This window comes from Lynx canadensis, chromosome A1 (genome assembly GCF_007474595.2).
Source record: "Lynx canadensis isolate LIC74 chromosome A1, mLynCan4.pri.v2, whole genome shotgun sequence".
In the NCBI taxonomy this organism is placed as follows: Eukaryota; Metazoa; Chordata; class Mammalia; order Carnivora; family Felidae; genus Lynx; species Lynx canadensis.
In genome coordinates this window covers 121,373,334-121,387,995 of record NC_044303.2, presented here as the reverse complement: position 1 = coordinate 121,387,995, position 14,662 = coordinate 121,373,334, and the positions used below count along the sequence as shown (strand labels likewise).

The 14,662-nt window shown below is 46.5% G+C and overlaps 1 pseudogene; it reads right to left on the bottom strand.

Annotated features, from left to right (window-relative positions):
* Positions 1-1,253: 1,253 nt before the first annotated feature.
* Positions 1,254-7,360, bottom strand: LOC115517708 (annotated as a pseudogene).
* Positions 7,361-14,662: the final 7,302 nt, after the last annotated feature.

Sequence of the window (14,662 nt, the reverse complement as noted above, 5' to 3'; positions counted from 1 at the left end):
TTGATTTTTAATAACAAATGAAAAATCTCATAAATATAACTAGAGCTGTTAGCTCATTTTGTTTTTCAGGCCCCAATTTATGACAGAATTAATTTGTCAGCCAGAATCCTAATATATATTTGTCCTGTGAGGTCTAGTTCTCCATTCACAGTATTATCTTTGTAGTCGTTAGCCAGGGGTAGAGTAGGAGTATACGGGTATGGGTGTTGAAGAAGAGGGCTCCAATGGTGGACATTTCATCTCTCGATGCCACTCTTGAACCTCAACCACTCCTTATCCCTTGCTTTGGGCTAAAAAAAGTCTTAGATTCTAAACCAACTCCAGCATATTGGCATTATCTATTGAAATTTTATACGTGCGTCCCTTTGACTCAGTAATTTCCCATTTAGAAGTTGATTCAAGAGAAATGCCCACAAGATATGCAGAGTTACAAACAAGGGCATTTATTGTTACACTGTTTGTAACTGAAGACAAACGGAGCTGACCCAAATATCCAGCAGGAAGAGACTGTGCATGTACCATAATGTAGTCATAACAGAGGAAGAAATAGGTAGAGTTGTATATATTGACATGCATATAATGGAAAAGAAGATGGTAGGCGGTGCTCATATTATTCACAATATTATAGAAGGGCTTCGTAAGGAGAGACATTGCAAACTCAGATGCATAACGGGGCCAGATGCATAAGGGGGCCAGACTGGTTTTATAAACGGGTCAGGTGGGGACTGTGACAACCTTGAGAACACACTCTATGTGAAACCAACTGACACCACTCAGCCTCAGCTATTCTTTGCTAATGGGTTGACAGAACTTAGATTCTCCCAGAAAATCTATACATCATGGTCCTGTTCATGCTACTTTGTGATAGTCTATTTACCTCTCTTCCACCTTGAAAGCTCCACGAAACTATTTCAGTTACATGAATCTCCTGATTTTTATTTTGTGGCAACCATTAGAAATATTAAAAAACATATATTCTAAGTGGTCATCTGCAAACTAGATGTGTCTTGCAGGCTCACTGCCCATCAACCTCTAAAATACTCTTACTAATGGCCCTCTCTGGGGAATCATGTTTTGGGCCATTATCAGAGTGGGGTCTTTCACTGTACCATCTATATACATTGCTTTATATTTGAGGGTCTTTGGGTTTGTTTGTTTAACCATGGCAAGAACCAGTTTATTGGTCCAGGGGAGAGGCAAAGGATGTATACAATGAAGAGTGAGGGCTCAGGCCTCCCCAGTGACCTAGAAATTCATTCCTCCACCAGGTCCTGGAGGCAGGCCTTGTATCAGTGGAGGAGAGGGAGAGTGGGTGGCTGTTGGAAATATGGGGTCCACAGCGTTCTCCAGTAAGGAGGCACCCCCTAATAGGTCCATGTCTAACAGGGCCCTGAGTCACGTGGGAACAACTGTGAGCATCACAAGCCTCTTGATCCACACCTGGTCCTGGGGCCATGACTTCCCCATGAAGAAACAGAGCGTATAGCTTGGGGAGTGTCCACTTCCTTGGATGAAGACAATCGCATCTGCCAGGAAAGGGCCGTGGTCAAACATGCTTCCTTACTTGTTCCTAGTGACCTCACCATTGGCCTGTGACCACTACCAGGAAGGAGCTTCTCACTCACAGCCCAGCTGATCTGGCTGGCAATGCCCCAGCCTCTGTGGCCAGAGCTTTTAGCTTGCCCTCCACAGAACCAGCTTCTCCTCCCCACCCACCCTGCCCTCAGGGAGCCCAGCACAAGCCTCACCTGGCAGGTCATGGCCCCATCAAGGGCACCCCAGGTCTGGCAGTCTTATTAGCTGCCCAGGCCATGTCCTATCCCCTGCTTCTGACCCCACCAACCAAGGGCTCCTAGGGCAGAAGACAGTCGGTGGAAGACATGGGGGCCAGGGGAGAAGGCGGTAAAAGGTGGAACTTTCACTCTGAGCAGCTGCAGCAGCGACACGAAGGGGGAGACTTTGAAGTGTAGAGGGCCCATCGCCCTGGTCCCGGCCCCTCCTGGCACTCACCCTCCTCGGGCTCCAACAGCCTCCTCAGGTGGGTTTTCAGTGGGTTCCGAGTTTGAGCAAACAGCAGAGATGCCCAAGTTGGGGCTCAGCAAGAACTGAGGGTGGTGCTCAGGGGCCACAGGTAGGCCCGAAGGCCCCGCATCTGGGAATGGGGCCAAGACCATGTCACTCAGCACCTCTTCCAGAATGTTCTGCGGGGTAGCACAGGTACTGCTCTGCTCTTGTTGTCTGGAGAGGTATCTGGTTCAGGAAAGTCCCCAACTCCTGAGGTGACCAACTTGAAGAACTGGCCCGCAGGTCGTGGGGGTCCTCACTGGGTCCTCGGCTGAAGACTGCGCTCTCTTCCGGGGGAGGGCGGACCGGAAACTCCTTTTCCGGGGCGAAGGGTCAACGTGCAGGCTCTGCGTGTCTCGTCTGGGTCGGGGCCTGGAAGAGGCGAAGTCCGCCAGCCCAGGGTCCTGCAGCCAGCGGGGCGCCCAGGAGGTGCGGATGTGGACGCTCCTGCGGCCCCGGGCCCGCCAGCGCCCCTCCCCCCTCCCTGGCCGCACCTCAGCCAGGTAGGATCCTCGGCCTTCCCCACGTGGGGGTGGGGGTGGGGGTGGGGCTGGGGGTGAGGGTGGGGGTGGGGCTGGGGGTGGGGGGCGGGGGGGGCTGGCCCACCCAGGTCTCTGGACTCCCGGCACCTCTCCGAGTCGTGGGTGTGCACCCCCTTACCCGCAGCAGAGCTCTAGCGCGGTGGGGCTTTCTTGTCTATCTATCGCTTGTATAATAATCTACACGTGTATAATAAAAAAATAAGAATGCTGAGAGCACATTTACACTGGCCTATACTAACAAGGTCTGAACCAAAGGGAGTTTCCAGATTAGTTCAAACTAAAAGCAGTTCCAGGAATTTGACCTAGCTTTGGCTGTGTTACCGACCTCAAGAGTCTTGAATTGGCGGTGGGGGGCGACCTGGATGGTTTGGTGGGTTGAGCGTTGGAGTTCGGCTGGGGTTAGAATCGCCCGGTTGGTGAGTTCCAGCCCCGCATCTGCTTGCTGCTGTCAGCGCACAGACTGCTTTGGATCTTCTGTCCCCCTTCCTTGTGCCCCTTCCCCTGCATGCATTCTCTCTCAAAAATAAACATTTGGAAAAGAAAAAAAATGGGGGGGCGTCTGGGTGGCTCAGTCCGTTAAGCGTCTGATTTTGGTTCAGGTCATGATCTCAGTTTAGTGAGTTCGAGCCCCACATTGGGTCCCATGCTGACATTTCAGAGCCTGGAGCCAGATTGGGATTCTGTGTCCCCCTCTCTTTCTGCCCCCCCCCCTCCACTTACCCATTCTAGCTCTCTCTCTGGCTCTCAAAAATAAACATTTACACTTGATCTTAGCCAAAAGGCCGAGAAGCGATCAAAAATAAACATTTAAAATTTAAAAAAAAAAAAAAAATCTTGATTTGATGGATACCCCTGGGCTCATCTAGATACATCTAGATAATGATAATGGGCTTATCTAGATAATATTTTGGACTAGGGTTTCTGTGGCCTTGAGATACTTCTGACTATGTTGGACTATATGAGTTTCTGGGGGGTGAAAGTAGCATCTTAAGGATATACTGAGAGGACAATCACATCTCTCATTTCCAAGGTGTATCCTGGGCTTGTGGGAAAATGAATAAGGGATCATCATTCATTAATTTACTCATTCACTCGTTCATTCCACAAAGATGCTTTGGGTGTTTACCATGCACCTGTTTGGCTTTGGGCCACAGATACCTTCATGGAGCTTGCGTCATTGAAGGTGTTACCAAAGTAAATAGACGATCACAAAATAGGGTGAAAAGTAGTGTCGTGAGGGCCAGCACACTGTGTCGTGAAGAGACCCCACTGGAAATCCCTAAAAAGGTGGCACCTGGGCTGAATTTTGGGGGATGAGCTGGAGTTGGAGTCAGCCTGGTAAAGAAGAGGAGGTGGGGATTCCAGGTGGAGAGACCCACAGGTGTGAAGGCGTGAGGGCAGGAGAGGACTTGGGATCTCCTGGGAACAGCCTGTGTTCTGTATAGCCAGAGCACGCAGTCTGGGGCAGGGCAGGCTTCAGGACTGCAGGGTGGGTCGCCATCTGATCACAAGTGCTTACGAAGTAGTCTGGGGTGCCTGGGCTCTATCCTAAAAGCAGCCCAGAGCCAAAGACAGATTTTAGGCTAGGGAGATTTGGGAACTGTTTTATATATTTATGTCAACACATATTTTCGCCCAGAGTTTTCACTTTATGTTTCTTTGATTTTATGAACCAAAGGGGAAAATACTGTGTATTTAAGCAAGACAGAGAAGTAACTTGTTTTTAAAACAAACAAACAAACAAACAAACAAACAAACACACCTCTGGGGCACCTGACTGGTGCAGTTGGGAGAACATTTGATTCTTGATCTCCGGGTCATGAGTTGAGCCCCACGTTGGATGTAGAGATTACTTAAGAATAAACTTAAAAAAAAAAAAAAAAGCTCTGCAAACTGATGGCTGAGAAATTGTAGCTTCTAAGTTTTACACCTTCCTGTGCTCTTGGATTTTAGAGACATTTCATGACATGGCATACACAGCCCACAAGTTAATTAAGCCATCGGCTTAGAAGGTTGTTGGTAGATTCCAAGCCAGTTTCGAGGGTGTGTATGTATTCTCTATGGGGAGCTGGTTAAAGGCATCCATAACATTATGATAATCCTCACTGAATATTGCTAGCGTTCCAACTGGTATTTCATGTCATTCCTGGCGTCCTTACCCACTAAGGGCCTTGCTTCCCTGGAAAGGTAGGTGAATACTCAATTAATAGGAAGAGCATAAACATGTTCAATTTGGTGAGAACTTGACTTCCCTGTCTCTCAAGGTGAAAGGGAAAAGTCTGTGGTTTTTGAGAGGAGGGAGGGGAGGGAGGAGCAGACTGGGGTGACTGATGACGCTATGAAAGCCACACAATTGCTGTCAAGGTGGTTTTTCACCCCTGGAGCAGGGTGATCTCATTTGCTGCTGCATATGCATTCATCCTTGGTTTTCTGGTCTTTTGGCCATGAGGACATGTGTATCTGCTGAATGTGTGAGTGTGTTCCAGGGAGGCTGTGACGATTTTAGAGACAGACTAAGCAGGATTCAGATTCTTTGCAACTTGCTTAAGCTGTGAGAGCCTGGCACGGTTGCTCTCCCTCCCTGATCTGATTGCAGCATGCTTACATGGCATGAACTTTTGTGAGAATTAAATGAAATGAGATATGTATGTGTAGCGACTGGCACATAACTGATGTTCCATAGATGTTAATTTCTTTTGCAACCCTGGACTGAAGCTGCCTTTAATTGGTTTCCAGGGGACTAGCCATTTGTCTCCTTTACTCTCTGTCACGCTTCCTTTTCACAGGTAGGGAGACACATTTAGGGTACTCGGAGGGACCTGCCTTCCAGTCCTCGTTACTACTCACTTTGGATAGGTGACTCCGTACTTTTGTGACTTAAGATTCCTCCTCCTCCTCTTCCTTCTTCGTCTTCTTTTCTTCTTTGAGAGAGAGACAGGGCACAAGTGAGCGAGGGGCAGAAAGAGAGAGAGAGGGGGAGAATCCCATGAAGCACAGATAGAGATTGGGGGGGGGGCCGAGAGAATGAAGTGGGGCTCATCTGGGGCTAGTGTTTTACCTAAAGTGCGGTGAGATGTAGATTCCTTCCCTATAAAATGGGAACAGTAATGCTCGATGTTTCTGTACCTTTCTACAGTCATTGTGAGGATTCCGTAAAGTAAGGCAGGGTTCTCAGACTTTAGAAGGCACCAGAATCATTCATTTAAAGCTTGTTAAAACAGATTGCTAGACTCCCTCCTCAGGGGTTCTGATACAGTAAGTCTGGGGTGGGGCCTGAAAATTTGCATTTCTAACCAATTCCCAGGCAGTGCTGATGCAATAGTCCCAGGGCACACTTGGAGAACAGTGCCTGGCACACATTGAACCCAGATGGATGTGAGCGACTGTCACCCATTGTCTTTTGGGGCAGGGGTGATACTATAGACACCACAACATGGCTATAATTCTAAGTTTAGGGTCCTTATTTTGACTATGTGAAATAATTGTTTAATTTAGTGTGTTTAGGGGGTTAGAATTTACAAGTCATTTCTGTCGAAGGTATCCATGTGACTCAGACACAGGAATGAAGGGCCCAGACTGACCAGGTCCCATTGGCAGTTTTATCAGTCTGGTCCCCTTGAGGCATGCCTGGGCTCAAAAGACAAATTCCTGGAATATTCTCCTATTGCTTTCTACCAGGTGTTGAGGACATGTCTGGGGGGAACTGGGGAAAATGACAGGAGACTTCCACACGCCCGAGTCTCCTTTGGTCTTGTATAAAAAATCTCATTATCCTCAGGGTTTTTAAGTCTGTGAAGGAAGGATCTTCCCACTGAGGAAATCATAGGCCCCGACTCTTTTATTTTAGAAGGTGGATGGCAAAGATTAGGGGCATGGTGACACCCCTGCCACTTAATGAGCAGTCTGAGTTACAGATATAAAATTAACAGCTTCTCCTCCTCCCTCCCTCCCACCCACCCAATACTTAAACTCTCCTTTGTCATTGCTTCTCAGAGCCCTCAGAGTTGCAAGAAATGCTGCCTGGATCCCCAAACCTTCAAAAATGGCCAGGCGTGGGGCTCAGTGTTGCATTAGGGTTAACATTCTAGGTCTTAGGGGCTGATAGATGGGGGCCCTTCTCCTCATTTTGTGGCTTGGAGTGTGATCTCAGCAAGTGACCTTCTGAACTCCATTTTCTTATCTGAATTGAGGACAGTAACAGCACTCATTTCAAAGAGTTCTTGGGAGGGACAATTAGATAAGAATGTGAGGACTCAAGGAGTGACAGCTATTGTTACTGTGGGGGGATTTTTAAGAGTTTGGGCACCGACTCCTGCATGCCGTCCCTGAGCTGTCACTTTTACAAAGTTATCCAGTAGTATTCATTTGGTTTGTGGGGCCTACCTAGACTCTCAACTTTTCTTCATTTGTTTATAAAGCTTTGGGCCACAGAAGAAGGGAGAAAACCCTTTGCATGAGGCCTGGGGAAAGACATGGGGACACGGACGGTGGCAGGTTCTGTGAGGATCCCAACCCTGCCTGACCCTGAGAACTTCTTCTCAGTCCCTGTGAAGAAGGGTTAGAACCATGAGCTAAAGCATCTCTTCTCACCTGGTGATGTGGGGTACTCCATGGCTACAAGGCCAAGCGGACAGAATGCAGAGCTGGGGAAAGGGGTGCATTGAGAACCTAAGGGAACCCAAGTCTCTTAGCAGTCCCAGGAGGCTGAATGCTCGGTGGCACAGCCGGGTGTTCATAGCAGCCACGGCGTTCATGGGACAACAAGGTAATTCCTATAGAAACCCGTAGGTGGGTAGGACATAGGAATGAATATGAGGGGGTTGTTCCGGGGTTCTCCCTCTAGATGGGGAGAAATCCATAATGGGGGCGGGAGGGACTGCAATTATACGGTGTGCATAGGTGAGGTGAGGGACGTTTGGGTGATGTGGCTGAAGCATGTTGCAGAGTGCTGGGTACATGGTGAGCACCCAGGAACTAGTCATTATTACTAGCTGTTCCCTGACACCCTGCTCTCTCCTTGTGCCCACAGGGCAGGGCAGTCTGAGCTGTGAGTATTGGAGGACGTGAGAGCCCTTATCCCCTCACAGACCTCTTTGAAGGATGCAGAGTGGGATGTTAACCCTATTTCAAATTGATTTTCTCCACCAGAAGCATGAAGTATCTAATTTTGAGAGGAAAGAGTAACTTTTCCTTAGTTGATAGGAAGTAATGATGGTCCTGGATGGCTTTGAGGAACAATAGATTTGAGTCAGAAGACCTGGGTTCAAGTCCTAGCTCTGTTATCTTTGAAATGTGAGGCCACAGGCTAATTCTTTAATGTCCTCATTTGTACAATGGACAAAACTGCCTGTCCTGCCAACAGATAATCAATGTAACAATGTTTTGTAAATGGTCACGTTCTGATAAGGCAGGTAAGGAAAGTGGTTTTGGTGTGGCTGATGATGTCTTCTAGGGCTACTGGCCTTCAACGAGGGGATGATCTCTTATTCCAAAATGAAGACTAATGAGGGAGTTCGGGCATGGAACCAAATGAGGGATATAGACATATGTTGGGATATTCTTGGGTATTCATTACCTACTCCTAAGGCTGGTTCACAGGACATGAGCCTAATAGTCTTACCAGAATGTGTCACTGGGCCAAACCTGAGGACGTGACAGGTTCCCCTCCCACCCCCCTTCTGCTATGGCCATGTATGACAGTCTACCTTCCAGGCTGGGAACTTGTAGGCTGTTAGCCCAGGGCCTGTAACACAGCAAGGTTGCCATCAGGGTTCACAAAATGACTCAGTAAGTGAATGAGTGCTTGGAAGATGTGGTTTCTTTTTTTGGATCACGCTCCTTGACTATATTCTGCACACTTGCTCTCATTCTCACACCTCTTCACACCTCATCAAATATCCTCAAAACTGTGGATACAGACTTGAACATGGAAACACCCCTACTTGGGTCTAAAAAGCAGGAATACCTGAGAAAGAACAATATGAATTGCTTTCTTTCCTGAGCCATTGGTGCCTTGGGGATCAACTTTGGGGAAGAAGGGAGATTTGGGAATTGGTTGCTGGTGACGGGATGGGGTGGGGTCAATGGGCAAAATCTGTGGAGAATGTGTCTGTCTTAGCACAATACCGTTTTGTAACTTAAAAAAGAGATGTGGATTCTAGGGACTTCCAGTGTTTTCTTAAGGCTTTTATGATTTTAAGCCAGGGCACATCTTAATTTTTTGCTGGTTTCCGTTGTTGCTCGCATAACCTCTTAGAAATGGTGATAACAATGACATCAATGAGGATGTGATTGAGGGCTTGCTCTGCACCTCCCCATGCATACTTTGTCTCATTTTCCACAACAACTCTGTAAGATCGGTTATAATCTCCACCCCATTTAACAGATGAGGAAACAGAGGTTCAAGGAGTTAAGTGATTTCCCCAAGGTAACATAATCAGTCACCTTAATTTGAATTATATTCAAATCCTGGTCTGATAGTTGCATCCATGTCCTTCTTCACCCCCTTGAACTAACTCCTTCAAGAAGTGTAAGGTTTTGGGGCTCCTGGGTGACTCAGTTCAGCTTCTGACTTTGGCTCAGGTTATGATCTCATGGTTTGTGAGTTCCAGCCTGCTTTGGATCCTCTGTCTCCCCCTCTCTCTACCTTGCCCTCTCTCTCTCTTTCTCGCTCAAAAATAAACATTAAAAAAAGTTTACGGTTGTCTCTGAAGTATTTTCTAAGCAGTTGAAATAAAGCCCTTCACAATGTAGATTGTGTTTCCTTGACAGGAAGGCCTCCCCCTCCCCAGTACATCCCTTCAAGGGCTTTTTCAGACAGTCCCCCACCCCGGAGTTCAGCCTAGGGCCTGGGGGAGAAAATGGGACAAGAGAACAATAAAACGAAAGATCCCAAGGCCTGTAACCGATCATGACTGAAACACACTTTCCCAGCTTCACAGAAATGTCAATCTGAATCTCTTTGTTCTAAAAGTTCTAGTTTCACAAAGCATCAATTTCCCCTAATAATAAGCCTTTTTATTCTTCATCTAATGATGCAGCTAGGTCTTGAGAATTCTTATGATCTCTCTTGCTCATCCAGGATGACAGGTGCATGCACAGTGAATTTATCACTTCCCTCCTTTTCCTTTACCATCATACATGATTTCCACCCCAGCACAAACAGGGGTTCTTAGCAGCCCCCCATATCCTCTGCCCCCTCGCTCTCTTACAGCCATGCACAGCTCTGAGCTCTCTGCTCAGCACCATCAGTTCTCCATGAATAAGCTTGTCCTATTTTCTTTGCCCACCCCTCCACGGTGACTCTTGTGTCAGCTGAGTGTGCTGTGGGCACTTCCTCATGGCGGGGGTGGGGGGGCGGTATTTTTGACTGGTTGTATGTTTGAACTAACATCACTCATGAGCTCTGTTCCAGGCACACTCTGAGAGCTTTGAACAGATGATCTCATGTGCTGCTCACAACACCCTGATGAGGTGGGTCCTGATAGTAAACCCCCTGTACAGAGGAGGAAACTGAGGCATGAGCAGCCATCCAAAGACACAAAGCCCTCTAAGTGTCTAGATTCTGGAGACTGTCTTAACCACTGGGACTCACTGGCTTAGGGTTGTTCTGGAAACTTCTATGTGAATGTTGGATGGTGTTGAGCATAATACCTGGCTTTTGAAGTTTTCAGCCCAAAGGGTTCTAGAGAACCAATGTGGACAATAACCTTGAAAAGGTCAAGCCAAGCAATAACAATGACTATAGAGGTTTACAGAATAGCCATAGACCATTTGAGATTACCAAGAAATGACAGAAAGCAGGGCACAGGAATGGTAGTGGGAAATGCCCCTGCTCCTGCCTCCACCCGTCATCACCTGCAAGACCTTCTCCCAGTCATCTGCATCTTCCCTCCCCTTCTGTCTTGTAGTGGCTATCCCAAGATAGCTAACAGGCCCTTAGGACAATTCTCTAGGTTTCAGGTACATCAGTAGCACTTAGGGAGCCTATCTAAAATGCAGATTCTGTAAATTCTGATTCAAGAGGCCTGAGAAAGGGACCCATAGTTTTTCATTCTTACTGTGCACCTCAGAAGGTCCTAATATAAGAAGTCTCCAAACCACTGTTTAAAGTCACCAGTGCTGTTTGGATTACAGCGTTAGGGGAAGGAAGCAAGGAGTCCATTTGGTCCATGGCCTGGCTTGGCCTCGAGCACTCCCTCACGGATGGCTGTGAGCATAATTAGTCTCGTGACCCCATTGTTGTTGTTATTTACCTCTGCTGCTGGGGAGGATCCACCTGAGTAGCTCTTCATCTTGATCTGTTCTGCTTATTGTGGGAGCTCAATAATATTTGTTATTATTTTTTTTTTTAATTTTTTTTTTTCAACGCTTTTTATTTATTTTTGGGACAGAGAGAGACAGAGCATGAACGGGGGAGGGGCAGAGAGAGAGGGAGACACAGAATCGGAAACAGGCTCCAGGCTCCGAGCCATCAGCCCAGAGCCTGACGCGGGGCTCGAACTCCCGGACCGCGAGATCGTGGCCTGGCTGAAGTCGGACGCTTAACCGACTGCGCCACCCAGGCGCCCCAATATTTGTTATTATTTTTTAAATCTTCTTGACTAGAATCAAGATTTTTGTCTGCTGGTCTGAGATATCCGACCAGGGGATTACCTTACCTTTGAATCCACATTTAGACCTACTGAAATGATTGGGGAATAATAGGGAAGAGATGCTGCACGAAAGAATGACAGCTGCTTGTTTAGGTGTGGACACAACTGAAGTTGCCCCCACATGCAACTTTCCTCTGATTGATTTATGCTGGAAACCTCACCTTTCACAGGAGGGTTTTTCCCAAGAAGAGGAGTGGCCACCCTTCCCATCCCAGATACGATCTCCTGCCAGGCACCAGGCACTCCCAATTGTTGCACTCATTTTATGGCCAAATCAATGTCTAGTTGCCTTTAATCACCAGCTCCATCAGGTTAGTAATAAATCTCTGAAAAGGTTTTGCAATTAGTTACTTGGTTTTTCTTGGTCCATATCATGCTTCTAAAACCAGTACTCATCTAATGTCCACATTGGCTATAGGCTCGACTAGGGCAAGAAACACATCTATCTTGAGAGGCTCACTCAGTGCCTGAAATATACAAGGTGTTCTGCAAGTGTTTGTTGATTACATGATTATAGTTTTATAAATCCACAGGTTTTTTTGTTTTGTTTTGTGGTAGCTGCCGCCAGACTCTGTGGGGCTGGATAGATAAAACTACAAATAAAATTTCATCTCAGACAAAAATGAGAAGATTTAAGGCATTTATTTTAATTTTTCTGTAAAGCTAAATTTATGTTGTGTAAAAATACAGCCTATTCTGAGACTGTGTTCTTCCTAATCTGTGAGTATTAAAATTACCTTTATTTTATGAGGTGATAGTAATAGATGTGCCTGTATTGATAGAACTGACTCCCACCCTGTTCTTTTGAGGAGGTTCCCACATCTTCTGCCTAGATAACTAAAGCAGACTAGTTGACTTGTCTAGGTGACTCCAGAAGTAGCCTTCCTGAGTCCACTCTTCCCCCTGATCTATCAGGACTTCTCATGACAAACCGGAGAAGTTGATCCTAGCTTTCACTCTCTTGAGGTACTTCCTCAAATATAGAAAGGCTTTTTATTTTTTTTTTTAATTTTTTTTTTCAACGTTTATTTATTTTTGGGACAGAGAGAGACAGAGCATGAATGGGCGAGGGGCAGAGAGAGAGGGATACACAGAATCAGAAACAGGCTCCAGGCTCTGAGCCATCAGCCCAGAGCCCGACGCGGGGCTCGAACTCCCGGACCGCGAGATCGTGACCTGGCTGAAGTCGGACGCTTAACCGACTGCGCCACCCAGGCGCCCCTAGAAAGGCTTTTTAAAAGACGATGGGTTTAAATCTAGTGTGTTCTCCTCAGTCGGATCCTGGAACAGAAAAAGAGCATGAGTGGAAAAACTGGTAAAATCCTAACAAAGTTTGTAGTTTAGTTCATGGCAATCTACTAGTGCTAATGTCTTTGTTGTGCTGGATGTACCATGGTTATGTAAGATATTAATAGAAACTGGGTGAAGAATATAAGAAGTCTGTATTATTTTTTGTAACTTTTGTATGAATCTAAAATTATTCCCAAATAAAAAGTTTATTAAGGGGCGCCTGGGTGGCGCAGTCGGTTAAGCGTCCGACTTCAGCCAGGTCACGATCTCGCGGTCCATGAGTTCGAGCCCCGCGTCAGGCTCTGGGCTGATGGCTCGGAGCCTGGAGCCTGTTTCCGATTCTGTGTCTCCCTCTCTCTCTGCCCCTCCCCCGTTCATGCTCTGTCTCTCTCTGTCCCAAAAATAAATAAACGTTGAAAAAAAAAAATTAAAAAAAAAAAAAAAAAGTTTATTAAAAAAAAAGATAAATTCTCACAGTCTTGTGTGTTAAACAATCCAGCTGACTAGAGTTAGACTTTAAAAATGTAAATCAGAGGGGCACCTGGGTGGTTCAATCGGTTGAGCATCCGACTTCGGCTCAGGTCATGACCTCGCAGTTTGTGAGTTTAAGCCCTACATCGGGCTCTGTGCTGACAGCTCAGAGCCTGGAGCCTGCTTCAGATTCTGTCTGTCTGTCTGTCTGTCTGTCTGTCTCTGCCCCTTCCCTGTTCACACACTGTCTATCTCTCTAAAAGAATAAACATTAAAAAAACTTTTTTTAAATGTTAATTAGAGCCTATCAGAATCTTTCTTAAAATCATCAATGGCTTCTCATTGCTCTATGAGTAAAATTCCAAATCCATACCAGGCCCTTGAGAATTGGCCCTGCTTATTGTCTCCCACCTTATCTCCTGTCTGGCCACTCTACCTTTGAGCACTTTATTCTGGTCACACTGGTCTTCCTTCAGTTGATCAATGAGGCCATGCTTGTCCCTGCTTTAGGCCTTTCCCCTCGCCTCTGCCTTGGACCCTCTTCCTCGAGGTCTCCACATGGCTGGCTTGTCTTGATGTTTGGGTGCCTTTGCTGCCCACCTGCTCGAAAGTAGCTTCCCTTTATTTCACCTTGCTTTGTGTTCTTCACCACACTTAATACTATCTGTCAAATTATTTAAATGGTTTATTTGATTATTATTTATTTGTTTATTATCTTCTCCTCCTCCTGGTATGTCAGCTCCATGAGGACAGAGGTTCAGTTTTCATCACTGTATCTTCATCCCCCTTCATAATAGGGGCTCTGGATTTATTTGCCTAATGAACCAAAGAAGGGACATTTCATCCCTTCCTAACTCCTGGTTACGGGTGAGAACATTCAGCTTCCACAGCCTCTGGCACTTCTCTTTCCCACAGCTCTTGCCCACCTGGATTGTAACCGTCCAGTGACCCATTTGTTTCCTTCACTAGGCCCTAAGCTCTGGTGGGTGGTACAATGTCACTTGCTTTTGTACTTGCAGAGGTGGCACAATGCCTGGGACAACACTGACACCCAGTAGTGGTAAAACTCATTAGGACCCCTGCCTCAGACACTTGCCAACTTGGGGAGTCAGAAGTGAACTGTATTCTAGATAAGATCAGTCACTGACCACTTAATTCATCTTTGTATTGTCAGTGCCTTGCCTTGGAATACTCTCAATCTGTGCGTTTGAAAAAAAAAATTTTTTTATTAAATTTTTTAGAAGGTTTATTTATTTATCTTGAGAGAGAGAAGAGAGAGCAAGGTAGGGGCAGAGAGAGAGAAAGAGAGAGAAAGCATCCCAAGCAGGCTCCACACCGCTGGCACAGAGCCCGACGTGGGGCTCGAACCCACAAACTGCAAGATCACAACCTGAGCTGAAATCAAGGGTCAAATACTTAACTGACTGAGCCGCCCAGGCTCCCCTTGATCTGTGCCTTTTGAATGAATAAAGGAGAGGATGGGGAAAAGACAGGCTGGCTATGTGATTAGAGGGAGTTCAGAGTGAACTTTGAAATTCAGCCACTATCTAAGTACTGGCCAGAGTGTATACTCAAGGGAAGAGTGAATTGGAGGTCTCACGTTCATTCTGCCTTCCTGTGTTTTATCTCTTAATCTATTTG